Genomic DNA, 18,267 nt, shown 5'->3' on the forward strand with positions numbered 1-18,267 from the left:
TGTGTAACATTTCTACTTCTGTTCCAATTAACGTTTAATTTTATTCTTTATCTATGTTCTTGTTGGAGCTTTTCTCCCCAGGCCTCAACTGAAAATGGGCTCTTTTAGGCCCAGTGGACTTTCCCGGTAAACAAATGCAATAAATAAATAAATTACAGATGTAAATCAACTGTGTGTGTAGCATACAGGACATAAGACAGACCATGATAATACAATTTTTTTTACAGGGAAAATATATTTTTGTCTTTGCCTGTCTTGTTTGTGTATTGTTCTCCTGTCCACAAACATGTCCTACAGCTGCTGACAAAAAAGATACAACTTTCCAACAAAATACATTGTTGCTTCTAAGTTCATGGCTAAAATTCAGGTGAGCTGGTGTTCAAATCCAGCATACTCCATTTTTTTATTATGCTGTTTCCCTTAATTTTAAATAAAAATTAACAATATAAAGATAATTATACATAACAGTAAGTATGTATGGCAGTTGATATCATACGAATTATATGTGTGACTGGGGGTATCCTGATAATTATGTTTCTGTAATTAAAAGTTTATTTTCTGTTCTCGGATGGACTTCAGACTTTACTGATAGTCATCTTCACAGCTCATATAACACAAGTATAGCTGAAAAATATAATGTATTGTATGATCTGATAAAGAACTCAGAAATATTTTCTGAAAGTAATACCAGTATAAGCATTTCCAGTATATTGTCACACATTACTCCTACATCACACATGAGAATGCATAAAGCAGGAGCTTGTCAGGTCACATACATGCATGGTTAACTGAAGTGTAGCAACATTCACTATTTTATGTGTCTATATAATTGAGCATACTTGACAAATGTTTCTTTTGTGGCAATGTGGAAAAACATCTCTGTGGAAGAATATGTATTCTGTATTTCACATAGGTTTGAATCCCACATTGTACAAATTACATTTATCTAGGTGTAATGCCCCACAAAATATGTGTCAGTTTATACTCCTCAATTCATGTGTCAAAATTCAAGTTGTTTAACAGGAATAGCTGCAAATAAGCCATAAATTAATGCCAACTGTCACATTAACATTTTTGTTTTATAATCTGCCTTCTTCTCTGCTTGCCAGAGTTGCTATGTGCACAACATCAAGCAAAAGCAGTTGGCATGGTTGTGTAGGTTTGTGTACTGACAGTTAAACATGGTAGCATGAATTGGCAGGAAAACAATTTAACTTTATTGGATGATCTGTGCAGATATGGCAGGAGCAGGCAAGGATGTGCCTATTTCAGACTTCCATGATGGGGGTGCAGAGGAGACAAGAATATTCATTGCACTTCTCGTAAAACACTACAGCCATAGGCTTTTGTAGGGGGACTATATGGGGTCTCAGTATAAATCACAGGCATGAGACAGTCCAGACAAGGCTGTCTGCAGTGTGATTGGCATTCAACACAGAGGTGTGTAATACAGGCATCATTACAATTATCTGAAAAGGGGCAAGCAGGAAAACTCAACGAGTGGCTGGAGGAGTTTAGGTCTGCTGACATCCCACAGTTGTGTAAGTATACAAATAAAGATACTTTAACTGATGTCGAAAGCTAGAGATAGGCAAGACTGGTATGCACAATGTTTCTTTCTTTTTCTCTTCTTATTTACTTTCCATCTTCTCAGAAGATTTCAACAAACAGGGAGGCCTATGCTGAATGCTTAGAAAGACTCAGAGATGCAAGGAGTATGTATGCAGCACAAATTAACATTATTTTATTAAATAAATTGCTCTGCCATAAATTACTATCAAATTAAACATGCATATTTTAACTGTAAAAGCAAACATGCATGCTTTATTCTTTAGCTTAAGGTAATTGCAAGAATCAAGCGTAGCAAGTTACTCAGATGCTGTGGGTTCAAATCCCAAAAGTAGCAAATGCATATTAATATAAATGTAATATTAATTTCAACAAAACTGGCATAAATGTGGTGTTGTTAATTTAATCTGTATTATTTTTAAAACAGATGTGCACTAAATGTATATTGCAGGATTATTTGGAACAATTTTCAGTCCTATTTTGGATTTTTAAATGTATAGTTAACGTAAAAATAAAAATATATATTTATTGTGCTAAATTACTGTATGTGATATACAATGATTCTACTTCGTTTTTTTTTACTTTTTTTCTCATACCCCACCCCTTATCTCTCTTTTTTATTTTTATATGTGTGTGCTCACACCATTCTGATGTTTATTTTCTGACAACTGACAAAATTATTTTCTAGCACAGGAAAGTAGACCAACTGCCATGGTAGCCTCAACATCAGGTAGCATTATGCCAGCAGCTGGTGCAGTGGTACCCTCCTTGAGTATTGTTGCACCTGGGGATTTTATCAGCAAGAGCTGTCATACATTGTGCATGAGGCCTTAGAAGGTACCATTATAGCCATCTGGAGAAGTTGTTTGTGAGAATGCAAAGAAAACCCAAGCATCAAACAATTCATCAGGAAGCTGAGGAAGGGGACATTGATGATAGTTCTGAGGGTGAGGATTAGAGTCTCACAATCCCTTTGCTTGACAGACATGTGCAATAGATGTTCCCTCCCTATTCTATTCCCAATCATGGTGTCCCCCAACCTTTTGTGTCCCTCACCATCCCTGTCTTTGTCTTTTTTGTCATGTTTGTCTAGACATGCTTCCTCACCTACCTGTCAAGACATGCTTCCTCACCTGCCCTACTTACCTGACCCTGACATTCCTACATCCCTTCCCCAACATTTCTCTCTTTTTAAAATCAATAAATAAAATCAAATAATGGGCACTTGTCATTCAAAAAAAATGTGTTGCATATATAGCACTACACTTTGCACATGTGTTTTCTCAACACACTAGATTCAGTTCAAGTGGCTATACAACATTATTGCATTGTTATCACCAAGCTGTGTTGTGGTAACAGTGCAAATTCCTGTAACTTTCAATTCATTTTCACATTACACTGTTAAAAAATTGGATAGCTATGGTTCTAATTCCCTCTTGCACATTCCTATGTTGCTTCCCCTTTGCTCTTCCTCCCGCTTGCCCTACATTTCGCCACTTTATGATCTACACCTTTAATCTGGTCAAAAACTAGAATCACACAGCACACACATAAGTAATAAACCCCTAATATAGGCCTTCACTTTTAATCCTCTGCATTTGCGTGGAGTTTGGCATCTTGCACCAAAGCTGAGTGGCATGAATGGCTCTTCATGTCCTTTAGTTAACTACACAAAATGATGCTTAAACTTGTTACACTAAAGAAACACAGAGTTAAAGCAGAGTATAGGCAGTACTTTGAAACATTTTTGCTCAAACAGGTATTTAGACTGCTAAATGAATAAAAAACAAATCCATGTGTACTGTTGACATAAATAACTTGACTGCTGTTTATTTTTATGCAGTACTTCACTGTAGTCATTCCCCAGGATTCAAGAAGCTCGGCACAAGGACGGTTTTAGCCTTGCGCCAAGCGTTCTCACTACAGATGGCGCAGTAGCACCATATGAATATGTATGAAGGCACGCCGCCGCACCCTCGACATGCTCAGGAAATGTGTGCAAGTGCAGGGGGTGTGTACAAGTCCTCTACGGAGACATAAACATGCCCCGGCACTTGCAAAACCTACTATGCCTACTAGTAGAGCCCGCCCCTAATAGTAAGTCAGTAATACAGTGTCTGTGGATACCGAAATGTATGCTAAGCATACAAGAGTGTTCACGAACAGTGAAATAAAATTGAAGTAATAAACACACAAGCACGTAGTGGAATGTTGAGCCCTGTCCCTAGAACTTTTACAGTGAGATTCCCTGTGTCCCTATTATACATTAGAATTGCTGCAATATCAAAGGTGTAAGCAAAGCGCAGTGTGTCTGCATGTTGCTGCCCTCTGCCGAGCGTAGCTTACACATTATATTCATTCAAATAGAGAAAAACATGCAGAATCAACGTAAATGTCAATAGTGTAGTGTTTAGAGCATCCACCTAACAAACAGGAATTCATGTTTCGAGCCCAACAATAGCACATATCATTTTCCATGTGGAATGAATGTCGTTTTGCCCTAAAACCGACATAAGAGCATCTCATGAGATATTTAACTTAAATATCATTCAAGCAAAGTGGCACTGTCATAATGAATAAGGTACTAGTAAGCAGGTGTAAGCACAAATAAGCAGCAGTAAACACATATAAGTACCAGTAAGCAAGTCTGAGTGCATTTGCGTGGGTCTAAGCAGTGCCCAGCATAGGAAATGTACATAAGTAAATACAGATATATAATATATATATATATCTATATATATATATATATATATATATATATATATATATATATATATATATATATATATATGAAGAAAGAATGACGTAACAATAATGCATACAAAAGGAATGAGAAGGGAATCAACAGCAACCCCAGTATTATATAGCGCTGTCAGCATATGTGATATCCAGCTGGACAGGAGTGAGCAAAGCACTGCTACTCACATCCCAGACAGGATAGTACCAGTGGGAGTAACATTGTTGATTTGCTAAGTCTACTTTACACACAGAGGGTAGTCCCTGGTGGGACTACCCAAAAACTGATAGACCATTTGGCCATCCGACCATTACCCAAGCAAGTGCAGGTATGTTCAAGGACTAAATGGTGGGAGAGCCTGAGAATACATGGGTTGGGACAACATATGTGTAGGGCCCCTAACACTCGGGAGTGGGCAATGTGTGGAGGTGTGTCATGGATGTGATAACAAGTGGACAATAGATGGTATGCATGTATTTTGAACACAGGTGGGGTGGAGGAACTATGGGTTTAAATTATGGAGCCAGGAGTGCCATGGTTGTATGGGCTGGTTCTAATTGGACCGCCCTGTGGAGGTCAGCGAGTTCGTTATAAGTATATATGCATACAGACATGCAGACATCAATATGTAGAAGTACATTCTCTGTAACACATTCATTCCATTTGCAGACAGTAGATAGAATAATAGGTTGAGCAGAAGAGGGATGGGATGAAACTGCTAAAACGCAGAAGTGTGTACAATGTCCGAAGTCAGTGCTGTGCTGAAAATAATCAAATGTGAGGACTTTCCAACACATGGAATCATTCCTGTGATCTGCCTGCTTCGGCAGCGCCAATTACTAAACCGGTCTATTTGTAAAAGAAATATGCCAAACATGTACATAATTAGGCTCTCATGTGTAATGTGTGCGTTACCACATAGTCATACTTATTAACTTATTGTAGTGTCATGTTAACGGGAGTAAGGATGTAATGAAGTATAGAGTCTAATCGTGATAAACATATGCGTGGCCCATGTGGGACAACCCAAAAATTGTGAATAGTATTCTTTTGGTCACTCATGTCATCAATGTTTGTGGACTAAACGTTTGGGAGTTCTGAGGATACGTGGAGTGAGCCAACCGATGGGATGGGTCTATAGGAGTAGGGAGTGGCCAATGTGTAGTGGTGTAGATACACCGCAAATCCGACTGGAGAATGGATGACTGCAGTGTTAGGGAGGCATTGGGGTGTGTGTTTGGGGAACCAGGAGCCATGGGTATATGCGTATATATGCAAATGAAGAACCACAGCAACAGTGTATTGGTTAGAGCAACCGCCTAATGAACAGACATTCCCGTACCGAATCCCAATGCATCACATACCATTTACCATCGATAATCTGTACATGAACATATTGCGACATCTGTCCACTGTATAACCTGCAAAATATCAATTAAAAGTTAACTGGAGTGAAGTGTAAGTGTCATAATGAATAAGGCACTAGTAAGCAGGTTCAAGCATATATAAACACCAGTAAGCATGTGTAAGTGCATTTGCGCGGGGTATGTATTGATTTACAGACACACACACACACACACACACACACACACACACACACACACACACACACATATATATATATATATATATATATATATATATATATAAACATATATATATATATATATATATATATATATATAGTTGCAGACATATACATATACTTATATATATATGTGTGTGTGTGTGTGTGTGTGTGTGTGTGTGTGTGTGTGTGTGTGTGTGTGTGTGTGTGTGTGTGTGTGCGTAGATATAGACAGATATACAGCTATGATAGGAAACAGCACACAAGAATGACATATGTTCACAAGCTATGCCAATGGAAGTGAGGAGCCCAAGCAGGAAACATGAAACATGTAGCATGACCTTCCACCACCCCCCCCCCAGCCGGACATGGGAAAGATACACACAAACAATGTAAAGAGTCCACTGCTGCCCAGACCACAGGCAGGATACAACCGGGGGGGTACACAGTGCACCCGTGAATTCTAATCTTGGAACACAGACAGGAGCGTCCCTTGCGGGATACCCCAAAAATTGCCAAGACCTAAAGAAGGTGATGGACCAAACATTCTGGCTGGGATGTATACATACTCAGAATACAAGGGTGGGAAGCCCTGATGACCCATGGGCCAAGACAATTGTAAGAAATGGGTCTCGTGAAGTGGAGAGTGGGCAGCGTGTAGTGGTGTGTCCAGAACAGACCAGGACCCAGAGTAAGGATGGGTGCTGTTGAGGAGGTGCATGTGGGGGAACTATGGGTAGCTACTTATGGGTCTAGGTGTGCAGGTGTTGGCTGATGTGGGCCTATATGGACAGCCCTAGGGATGTAAGTGAATGTGTTCATTGGGCAAAGGTGTCACCCAACAAACAGCCACAGCCACTACGAGTCCCACTGCAGCAAAGTGTAATCTATATGGCAAGGAATGGAATAACCAGATGTAGATGTATATATGTAGAGGTATGCATGTGTATATCTACCCATAGAAACATAGAGATAAGCCTCTCCCTCTCCGTAGTACAAATGTATACATACAGCGAAAGAATACAGATACATACTCACATATAAATATATACATATGCAGACACCCATAGCGCCTGATGTTGTGAGATATATATATATATATATATATATATATATATATATATATATATGTATATATATATATATATATATATATATATATATATATACAGCAAAATATAAATATACATGTATGCATACATATACAGATATATCTGCATATAGTAATGTCATCATCATCTTCTTTCGGCTGTTCCCGTTAGGGGTCATCACAGCAGATCACCTGTTTCCATTTCTTCCTGTCCTCTGCATCTTGCTCTGTCACACCAACCACCTGCAAGTCCTCTCTCACCACATCCATAAAACTTATCTTAGGCCTTCCTCTTTTCCTGTTACCTGGTAGCTTCATCCTTAGCATCTTTTTCCCAATATACTCAGCATCCCTACTCAGCACATGTCCAAACCAATGTAATCGTGCCTCTCTGGCTTTGTCTCCAAACCTTCCAACCTGGGCTGACCCTCTAATATACTTATTCCTAATCCTGTCCACCCTCGTCACACCCAGTGCAAATCTTAACATCTTTAATTCTGCCACATCCAGCTCAAACTTCTGCCTTTTTGTCAATGCCACTGTCTCAAACCCATATAACATAGCTGGTCTCACTACCCTCTTGTAGACCATCCCTTTCACTCTTAGAGGTACTCGTCTGTCACAAATCACTCCTGACACTCTTCTCAACCCACTCCATCCTGCCTGTACTCTCTTCTTCACCTCTCTTCCACACTCACCGTTACTCTAAACTATTGACTCCAAGTATTTAAACTCATCCACCTTCGCCACCTCTACTCCTTGCATCCTCACCATCCTCTATCCTCCCTCTCATTCACACACATATATTCTGTCTTAGTCCTGCTGACCTTCATTCATCTTCTCTCTAGAGAATATCTCCATCTCTCCAGGGTCTCTTCCACCTGTTCCCTATTCTCACTACAGATCACAATGTCATCTGCAAACATCATAGTCCACAAGGACTCCTGTCTGATCTCGTCTGTCAACCTGTCCATCACCATTGCAAATAAGAAAGGGCTCAGAGCTGATCTTTGATGTGACCCCACCTCCACCTTAAACGCATCCGTCACTCCCACTGCAGACCTCACCGCTGTCATACTACCCTCGTACATATCCTGTACCACTATTACATACTTTTCTGACACTCCTGACTTCCTCATACAATACCACAACTCCTCTCTAGGCACCCTGTCATATGCTTTCTCTAAGTCTACAAAAACACAATGCAACTCCTTCCGACATTATCTGTACTTCTCCATCAACACTCTCATAGCAAAGATCGCATCTGTAGTGCTCTTTCCTGGCATGAAATCATACTGCTGATCACTAGTCATCATGTCCCTTCTTAACCTTGCTTGCATATAGTAATGTAAATATATATATATATATATATATATATATATATATATATATATATATATATATATATATATACGTGACTGTAAATATACATATGTATATAGCTAGGATATGATACAGCAGTTACGAGTTACATATGTTCACAGGCCGTGCATATGGGGGTGAGGGGTCCAATAAACAAACATGTAACATGTAGCATCACCCCCGCACCCCCCCCAGCTAGGCTGGTGAGACATACAGGCACACAATAAAGGTAAACACACCACTGCTTCCCAGGCAACAGGCAGGATACTACCAGTGGGAGAGACCTGCCAGGTCTAATCTTGAAATATAGACATCGATGTCCCCTGTGGGACACCAAAAATTAATGCTCAAAAGAGGCAGTCTCAGTAATGACTTATCAAACCAGGCTGTAGATGTACACGGACCAGTATGTTGTGCAAGCCTGATAACCCATGGGTCGACACAACATGCGACATGTGTTCCGACATGGGGAGAGTGGGTGTAGTGGTGTGTTTATACCCCACCTGCACCCATAGTAAGGATGAGTGCTGTAGAGGAGTGGCAGATGGGGAACTATGGGTATGCAATTATGGGCCTAGGTGTGCAGGTGTTGGCTGGCGCAGTTGTATTTGGACCACCCAGGGATGTAAGTAATATTCCGAAATGGGTATAGCTGATGCCCATACCTCTCAACCCCTAACAGCACATCCACTGGACAGGACATAAACCATTGGGAGAACAAATAGGGACCATACCTCTGAACTGTCCCCGATTTCCAGGGACGTCCCTGATTTTGACTCAATTTCTAACTCTGTCCCACTTAATCCCTCCTAAAAGTAGTGACATTTGGAGCAAAGGTGTGAATTGCATGTAATAAATAATGACAACAATTATGAGTTATAAACATCATTTACCTCAGAAAATGTGTATAAATTCATATGCTCTGAGTCTGTCAATGTGTCAGGTTAATAGCACCAATAATTTAAATGTGTCCCTGATGTTGTTATGCCATGTCCCTGATTCAGTTTGTATTTTTCCCCAATCGTATGAGAGGTCTGATAGGGAGAGAAAGCACATATTCCACTGGCAACCTTAGAAAGATGATAGAATATTAGGTATGCAGTAGCATGACTCAGCTGAAGGATGTGGGTTCCAAAACCCAATTACTTGTTTGTATTGAAGAGTGTCAGTTCCCATGTATTAGCCAGATGGGTGCAGAATGTAAGAGAAACACACCAATAATATGAATCAAACTCTGGACAGGCTGCAGATTCCGTAATGTAGAACGGCATGCTGTCGCCTAATGGGTAGCCATTCCCGATACTGTAGGCATGTAATCTGATGTAATAGGCATCACAAGGGAATATTGTAGTCCTTACTCCCACCCAAGGGTGTGAGTGTCAGATGCAAACACCAAATGCAGTGCATTTGCAAGTGCGGGAGCAAGCGAATGTAAGCCTGTTTGGCCACCAGTATGCAAGTGTTACATTGGTAAAGCAATGTAGAGGCTAACTGAGTGTAAGAAACTGTAACCAGAGGTTAGCATTGCTTAGCTCTGCACAAACCCATGCACACCCGTTCACAACTGCTTTAATGTGTCATAATCACTCCGTATCCAATGGCCTTGTTCTGCCCAGCAACAAAATAAATGGCCTCTGCAAGGTTCAAAACCAGGACCCTGCACACACAGCTATTGTGATTTACCACTAAGCCATGGCAGATATACAGACATTGGACCTTATCACAAACATATCATCCAGTGCAGTCATTCAACAGTATAAGAAATGTATTCCATCATGTAGATGTATGTGTGAGTGTTTATGTCCAGATATAGATACATACATATATATAGATATATCAGGAACATCCTATGTGACAACAAAGAATTACAAAGAAATGAAAAGGGAAACACCAGCAATGCCTGTATTATGTAATGGTGTTGTCCTATGTAATATCAAGACTCCCTCAGACAGACATGTGCCATTCATACATGCAAACATTTGTATATTGGCCATATACATCACTCTGTGCATGCTATTTACATTAACACAACAGTTCCTGTCCAATCATTATGTGAGAACAGTACTCGTGCAAGGTGCTGTGTGCGACATCATTATCATGATAAATGTAAATGGGATAACCATAGAGGGACCGGTAGTGTTGTGTTTACAATGGGGTCATCTGCATCACATGTACCTGGAACATTTAGGACTCATGTGCATACTAGGATCGTGCACCTGAGAGACAAGGGTGAGGACAACTTGAGTATGCTGTGATGCATATTAAAAGGGTTACATGTGTCCAGTGGACATATGTGTGACATGGACAGCTATGTATGGGGCAAATGTTGTTCTAGGAACTGACTGGCCTTTTGTTTCCGTAGGGTGAGAGTCGGATGTGGGGGAAGGAGAGCAGGTATGCTCATGGGCGATAGGTAGGGTAGGATGACAGACAAGACAGCATACAGGGTCGGTAGATGACACATGTAGGGGGATACACCTCAGACAGGGAGGGGTGTTCGGCAGTCACAAGCCCATGATCCCCCAGATGGAAACAGTGGGATGAAGGTCCCCAGCCATGGGCAGCCACCACTGCACCAAAACAGCTGCAAAGGTGGCAATGCTGGGTGCTGTATAGGAGGGGCAGCCGCACCCTGTAAATGTGACACTCTGCCCTTGAGCTGGCATATCTGGCCTCAAAACCCCTTATTGAGCCCCCTACTCATCACATCAAGGACTGTATGACAGCAGACATGTTCCTGTCTGGACCTGCTCCCAGGGGGGACAAGCCCCATCCTCAGTGGTGGTACCACCAGATGGTCATGCAGAGCCAGCGGAGGTGGAGGTCCAAGACTGGGCCTCAGATGTGCTGGTGCCCAGTGCCATGGCCCGCTGAAGTGGGACAGGAGGTTCTGCCAGGACCTCCAGACCCATACAGCCTATGGTGTTACAGTTTAGACACAGATATGGCTTAGTAATAGTCAACAGCATTCAGGATTACTCATAACAGCATGCATAGATATGACCATCAACCCAACACAACAGATGGTATACATTTGCAGAGGGAGCACAACACATTCATATATACTGCATGACATCTGCACAAAGTGTAGAAGACTTGTGACTGCAGCTATGAACAGTGGCCCATTATTGGTATGTCACTGAAAACCTCAGACAGTGTCTGTCATACCATTGTTTCATGTGACATATGTCCAGCCAGGGATGCAATGGCAGTAACTCATCACTATCACCATGTACTGGCTGCAATCCTCACACTATGCTCCTGCAGTTCACAGATATGTCTTCAGTGAGTAACACAGGAAACAAATGGTTCCACACATGGACTAGTCCACACATGGCCCTACAGATGGGAGTCCCTCACAAACAGAGCACTGTCTTGTCAGTTTTTAAACAAGTAGAATAGCCATTACCACACACAACTTGTTAAACAGGCAGTAGTCTCAATGAAGCATAGCTACACTTACATACTGTAGTCATGTCTGGCACATCACCCTCCTGTCTTTAGGCTATTTCCCACTGTGTATGTTGTTTGAGGAACATCCAGATATCTGTGATGCCATTTATCAAACACTAGATCCAGGTACCACTCACAGCGACTGTCATGGGCAAACACCAACATGATGTTCCTAGATATTGTACTGTGTTTTTCATGCGAATGGCTATGGGAACATCATCACAGCTGTTCCACATGCAATCAGCTAGAGGAGGACTGCAATAGGTGCAGAGGCCATCACCTGATCATGACCATCACTTACAAAACATAAGCTGCTGCTGAGCAGGTGTACACCTCCACATCCACCAGAGAGTGTGTGTGAGGGACAGACAGAGGCAAAGTACATCAGAGAAGGGCTTGGAGACTAAAACCTAAACATTGTCTGCCATACACCTATCAGGACAGGGGTTCAAACCCCTGACTGACTAATCATTACTATTACAAGTGCATGCAGTTACTCCATGTGCCACAATGCTGACATGCTAATGTGCTGTAAGAACATATATGTGTGTTGGTGAGTGACATCTGCAGCAGAGATATAGTAGACATACATTAGGTGTAGCACAAATGGCTGTCCACATGAACGGATGTCATTGTCAACACAACCACAATCTCTAATGGACTCACATTGACACTCTTTGTCAGGCCCACAAATACACTTCCAAACTACTCAGTTTGCCACACTGCAGTAATGCACAGGTACTACATGCACCACAGGGGATATCCGGAGTTTCTATGGGCTAGGGCATGTGAATGTGTTTGACATCTGTCGGTATGTCAATGGGTGTTATACTGGGAGTGACTGTGGTTGGGAGCATCATACCCCACATGCAGACACAAGGTGCCAGTACTGACATGCATCTGTGCATTGTTTCATGGGTATGTAGTGGTTGGATGTGCAAGATGGCTGTACAAGGCTGGGTGAGGGGCAATCCTTGGCATCACGCCACCCGATAATGGTGTGCAGTGTGCTGCAGGGTTGTAGTGTCTTCAATGTCCCACACAGATGGGTATTGTATGAACTGTCCTGACATCCTGGTTACCATTGTGTATGGCCAAAGCTTTGCAATGCATGCCATGTCTATGTTTGATAGTCCTTGACATGGACATTGCCTGGGATGTGCGTGTCCCTCACTAATGTACAGTGACATGTACAGGTGTACCTGGCTTGGCTGGCACATGTTGTATACACAGACTGTTATCCTCTGATATGCCAATACTGGCCTGGTGTGGCAGGACCTGCTTATAGTCATCAGGTTGACCCTGCAACTGCATTGATAGCATGATACAGGTATTCCCTGGTGTCAGTGGCATCGGTCCGTACAGGGCATATGGGTAAGGCATTGTATGGCCTCTGTGGATCACATTTGATGGCACCACATTTGTTGCAGGCATCCAGTGGGGAACATAGTGAAGGCAAATTGTCCGCAATTATGTGCCTATTGTACTGCTGTACAGTGTGCCATGCCCTCTGTAGCCCACTGCAATCACACCATGTCTACTATCTGTCATCAATGTGCAGGGTACATGCAACATAGCAGGATATTCTAGGCAAGTGTGTTTGTGTATCACACATGGTTTCATTACATATTCCGGGTAATAGCAGGGTTGCATACTTTGATCACCAGGCCTTTTGCCAGATGTAGGGATATGGCTTGCCAACACAGCCCCTTGTCTGATTGACATCTGCACTCCTAGTGAGGTTGACATTGTGACATATAAGACAGACACCATATAGGAAAACTACAAAATCCAGTCCCCAACATGTCCAGTGGTTAGTCACTCACAGCCACCTCCACACAGGCTCTGACAGTCAAACACACACACCTGCCATGTCTTGGAATAGAACCCCTACTTAACTAGTGTATCACATTACAGCATTATGCAGTTATAGCATGTGCTATGGAGGTTACTGGGTTACAGCAATCCCAGAGGTGTATGTCTAGGTGGGTGACATCAGCAGGATTGCCAAAGGTGGTCATGTGAATTGTAAAGAGTGTGCATACTCTAAAAGGCATTCTTACTTTCTCAGGCAGATAGACACACACACAATTGGTCTCTCTTGGAATAGAACCCCTATCTAACTAGTTTTTCACACTAGAGCAATATGCAGTTACAGCAAGCGCTACAGAGAATACTGGTATCCTGCAGTCCTAGAGGTGCATTCCTAGGTGGGTGACATCAGCAGGATTGCCAAAGGTGGTCATGTGAATTGTAAAGAGTGTGCATACTCTAAAAAGCATTGTTCTTGTCTCAGGCAGACAGACACACACACACACACACACACACACACACACACACACACACACACACACACACACACACAGTTGGCCTCTCTTGGAATGGAACCCCTACCTAACTAATTTATCACACTACAGCAATACACAGTTACAGCACGCGCTACAAAGAATACTGGGTTGCAGCACTCCTAGAGGTTATTCCGAGGTGGGTGACATCAGCAGGATTGCCAAAGGTGGTCATGTGAATTGTAAAGAGTGTGCATGCTCTAAAAGCATCATTTATTTCACAGATAGCCAGGCAGACACACACACACACACAGAGTTGACCTGTCTTTGATTAGAACACCTACCAAACTAGTTTAACACACTACAGCATGCACCATGGAAATTACTGGGTTACAGCAGTCCCAGAGGTACATTCGTAGATGGGTGACAACAGCAGGCTTACCAAAGAAGGGAATTCTAGGTGTACTGCAGGTTATACATGTCTGTTGCCTGCTGCTTACTGTCATGTAAACACATTTATACTTACTTCCAACTGCCTTATGCAGTCCTAATTGACAGTATCAACAAGGCTTGTAGGTCTTGAACCCTGGACCAAGCACACTGAGGTCACTGGATGTACCACTAAGCCATCTGAGTTGTACACAAGTTGCATGGAGTCTATAATGCACATCCTACTACAGGTATTCCACAGTACTGAAAACAAATGGGACAGTCCCTTTGTGTACATAGGTACAGTACCCTTGAATGTGCTCTACTCTGTGAAACAACAAAGACAAGTCTACATCTGTACAACTGTCATAGCTACACACACACACACACACACACACACACACACACACATATATATATATATATATATATATATATATATATATATATATATATATACACACACACACACACACACACACACACACACACACATATATATATATATATATATATATATATATATATATATATATATACACATATACACAGACACAGCCATAGCCATATATATATATATATATATATATATATATATATATATATATATATATATATATATATATATATATATATATATATATATACACACGTCTGAATGTCCTTTGTGATGCAGAAGGGTTCCAAAGGAACTTACGTGTACACAAAACAGAGGCATCTCTTGTGTTATAACATTTAAATCATAAAGCAGATCACCAGAGAAGGGATGGTTGTTGAGTATGTGGAGTTTGGGGTGGGGAATGATGGCTAATGTAATCTACCCCAGGGATTGTGGAGTTAGGGGGGGGGGGATGATGGTTATGGACCTACACCCCAGCGACCACTTCTGTGTCACTGCTCGACAGTGGCACAGCAAAATAGCATACCCAACTGTAGTCCTGCGTGACTGTGTACTCTTTACCATTCCTAACTATGTAATACTTTGTAGACACCAATCACCACAGATGGCTGCCATGGTGTGCTAAAAGACATTGCACATGTGTATGCCTGGCTACAGGGTAGTCACACACAAAAACATGCACACACTTGCCAGTATTGTGCATACACATCTTGCCTATGTAAAGTAACTAGTACAGTGGTATGCAGATGGGGTATGTGCCACAGAACACATACAATTACACTTACTGATTCCACGTCTGAGCTGGGTGACATCACAGGACTAATTACTTGCAATGGTGAGGGGGGAAGAAAGAGGTTTAGCAGTTAACAAGGATAAAGGACAGTGCAAAGGGAGTTATCTCTTTGGAATGCAGCAAAACCCACTGCCATGACAGGATGCAGACACAAACACACTCAGCCATTTGCTGTCACACACACAAACACATGCACACAGTTGCCAGTGGTGGGATCAGAACTCCTGCCTATCTAAAGATCACTATTGCAGTACTACGCAGTTAGGAGATGCATCACAGAGATTACACATTCCAAGGTATCAGACTGCCCTTTTACCAGTGAGGACAACAACAGGGAGACTGACAGTCATGAAGTACACAGCTGTAGACCTTTGTGTTTAAAGTAGGTGTCCATTACAACCTGTATGCACAAACAAGACACATCATCCTAAGATAGGCCAGAGAGGTATAGTTGTAGCACAACAGGAACCTGAATTGGAGTATGGCTATCTGCGGAATGGACAACTATTCTCACTATACAGGGTTACACTTAGTAGCACAGGGCCATTCGGGATGCACTATGACTACAACTACACAAGGTTATACTGGGCATGCTCATACACTTAGTAACAAAGGGCTTGTTGGATGCACTGACTCAAATTACACAAGGTGGCAGTGGGTACACTCATACACTTAGTAGCACAGGGCTGTTTGGGATGCACTCCGATTGTAACCACTGAAGGCCACAGTGTGCATGCTCAAATACTTACATATACAGAACATGGTGTAATGGACTCCTATTGTAAACACACAGATTTACAGCTAGGTACATCTTACCTGTCAGTATATATGCACATCATACTGGTTTACTACCTGATACCTGTATGTGACCTGTAAATTATATATCTGTGTCTGTGATTTGTGATACACATGCATACATGTACATGAAGTACTGACATATATATGTTGCATATACACATTCATGCATATGTGGACGTGACAGACAATAAGTTACCTGGGTCGCACAGGCAGATGCTACCTACAGCATGTGTTACACACTTTGCTGCCCTGAATGGCATACATTAATAGCAGGTTGTGAGCAGTGACATTATACGTGGAACAGTGGCATGTGCAAGCATAATGTGTGAGCCACCTTATGTAATAGTACTGAGGTGCAGGTGTCAAGATGACCTCTCCCGGCTATGGTAGTAGTTGTCATTATTAGTAGGACTGCTACCCTAAGTATATCTCACATTGGTCATATACACAAGTTCTGCCACTGTCCATCACCTTACATGAGGTATTTGCTACCAAGCAAATTAATGCCATGTGCAGTGATGTCATGGTATGGGTGGCAACTGCTAGACCAAAACAATGAGCCAATGTCCTGCTGTTATTATGAGGTTGTCCAGTGTCTGTCATTCTGGGCTGTCATGACCGAACAATGAACCTTCAATGCAGAGCACATGCATCCATGTTACGTGTGTGTGGATAATACCTAGCTTGCATTTACCCATATAGACACATTCCAAGGCAAATGTCCTGCACACAGAAGTAACACCCTGATACCTACATGACAATTGCATTGGATGCTTATGCTAACCAGTGCTAGATGTGTGGCTTTAGTAATCCATTTGCTCAATGTACAACCTACAATGGGGAATGCTGACATCTGTGCAGTGAGGAACACCTGGCTGAAGGCTCTGTAGTGTACAATTGCACTACCACCATATATCTCAGATCCAGACATGTGGGCCATAACAGTGGTATGGACCATTCCAGGTGGTGGTGTACACATATTCATAAAGGCTACTCACATGTAAAGACCACTACTCTGACATAACGCATCACAGATGAGTCAGGTACAGGTGAAAGCAGCAATTGCTGCATTCTAGGTTATATCCTCATACATACACCACCTTGTTCCCAGACTACCAACACACATCCATATGTGGTATGACATAGTATGGTAGACCACCAGATATCCCTCGATTGGTGGACTGTACCTAGGCCTACTTCAACTGTGCAAAGTACCCATGTACAGACACAGCTGCATAATGTGTTATGCAATGCAATAATACCACTGTTTGTAACCAGCTCAGTTGTACACATACCAGGGCCCCTCGGATGTTGTCAGCATTAACATGGTTGACTGTTGATGTACACTTGTAAACAACACCCTTATGCTTGGATATGACCTAACTGTACCTGCCCTGGATATGTACATCCCACACTAATACAACATAAATTACATTACCATAGCCTTCATTTTCCTTTCTACATACAGGTGGCTACAGTCATTACACACATGCACATAGCAGATAGCATGCTAACAGTACATAAGGTTTGATATCTATGTTGACAGAGGTAATATCCCCTCTCTACTGGTCACCCATGACACCGATCGTATCATACAACACCCCATGTGGCATGTATGTTTTTAGACATGTCCACCTAATGCAATGTCTACAAACATACCCTGATAAAAGGACCATAGGACCTACACAAGGCCTGTATTGACAGACTCAGGGAAATACAGCTCTGCTCTGTATGTTCCTGAGTAGTCACAGGTGATATGTTCATGACATGTACAGCCATGTGTG

This window comes from Protopterus annectens, chromosome 3.part0, assembly GCF_019279795.1.
Source record: "Protopterus annectens isolate FY-2018-M chromosome 3.part0, PAN1.0, whole genome shotgun sequence".
Taxonomy (NCBI): Eukaryota; Metazoa; Chordata; order Ceratodontiformes; family Protopteridae; genus Protopterus; species Protopterus annectens.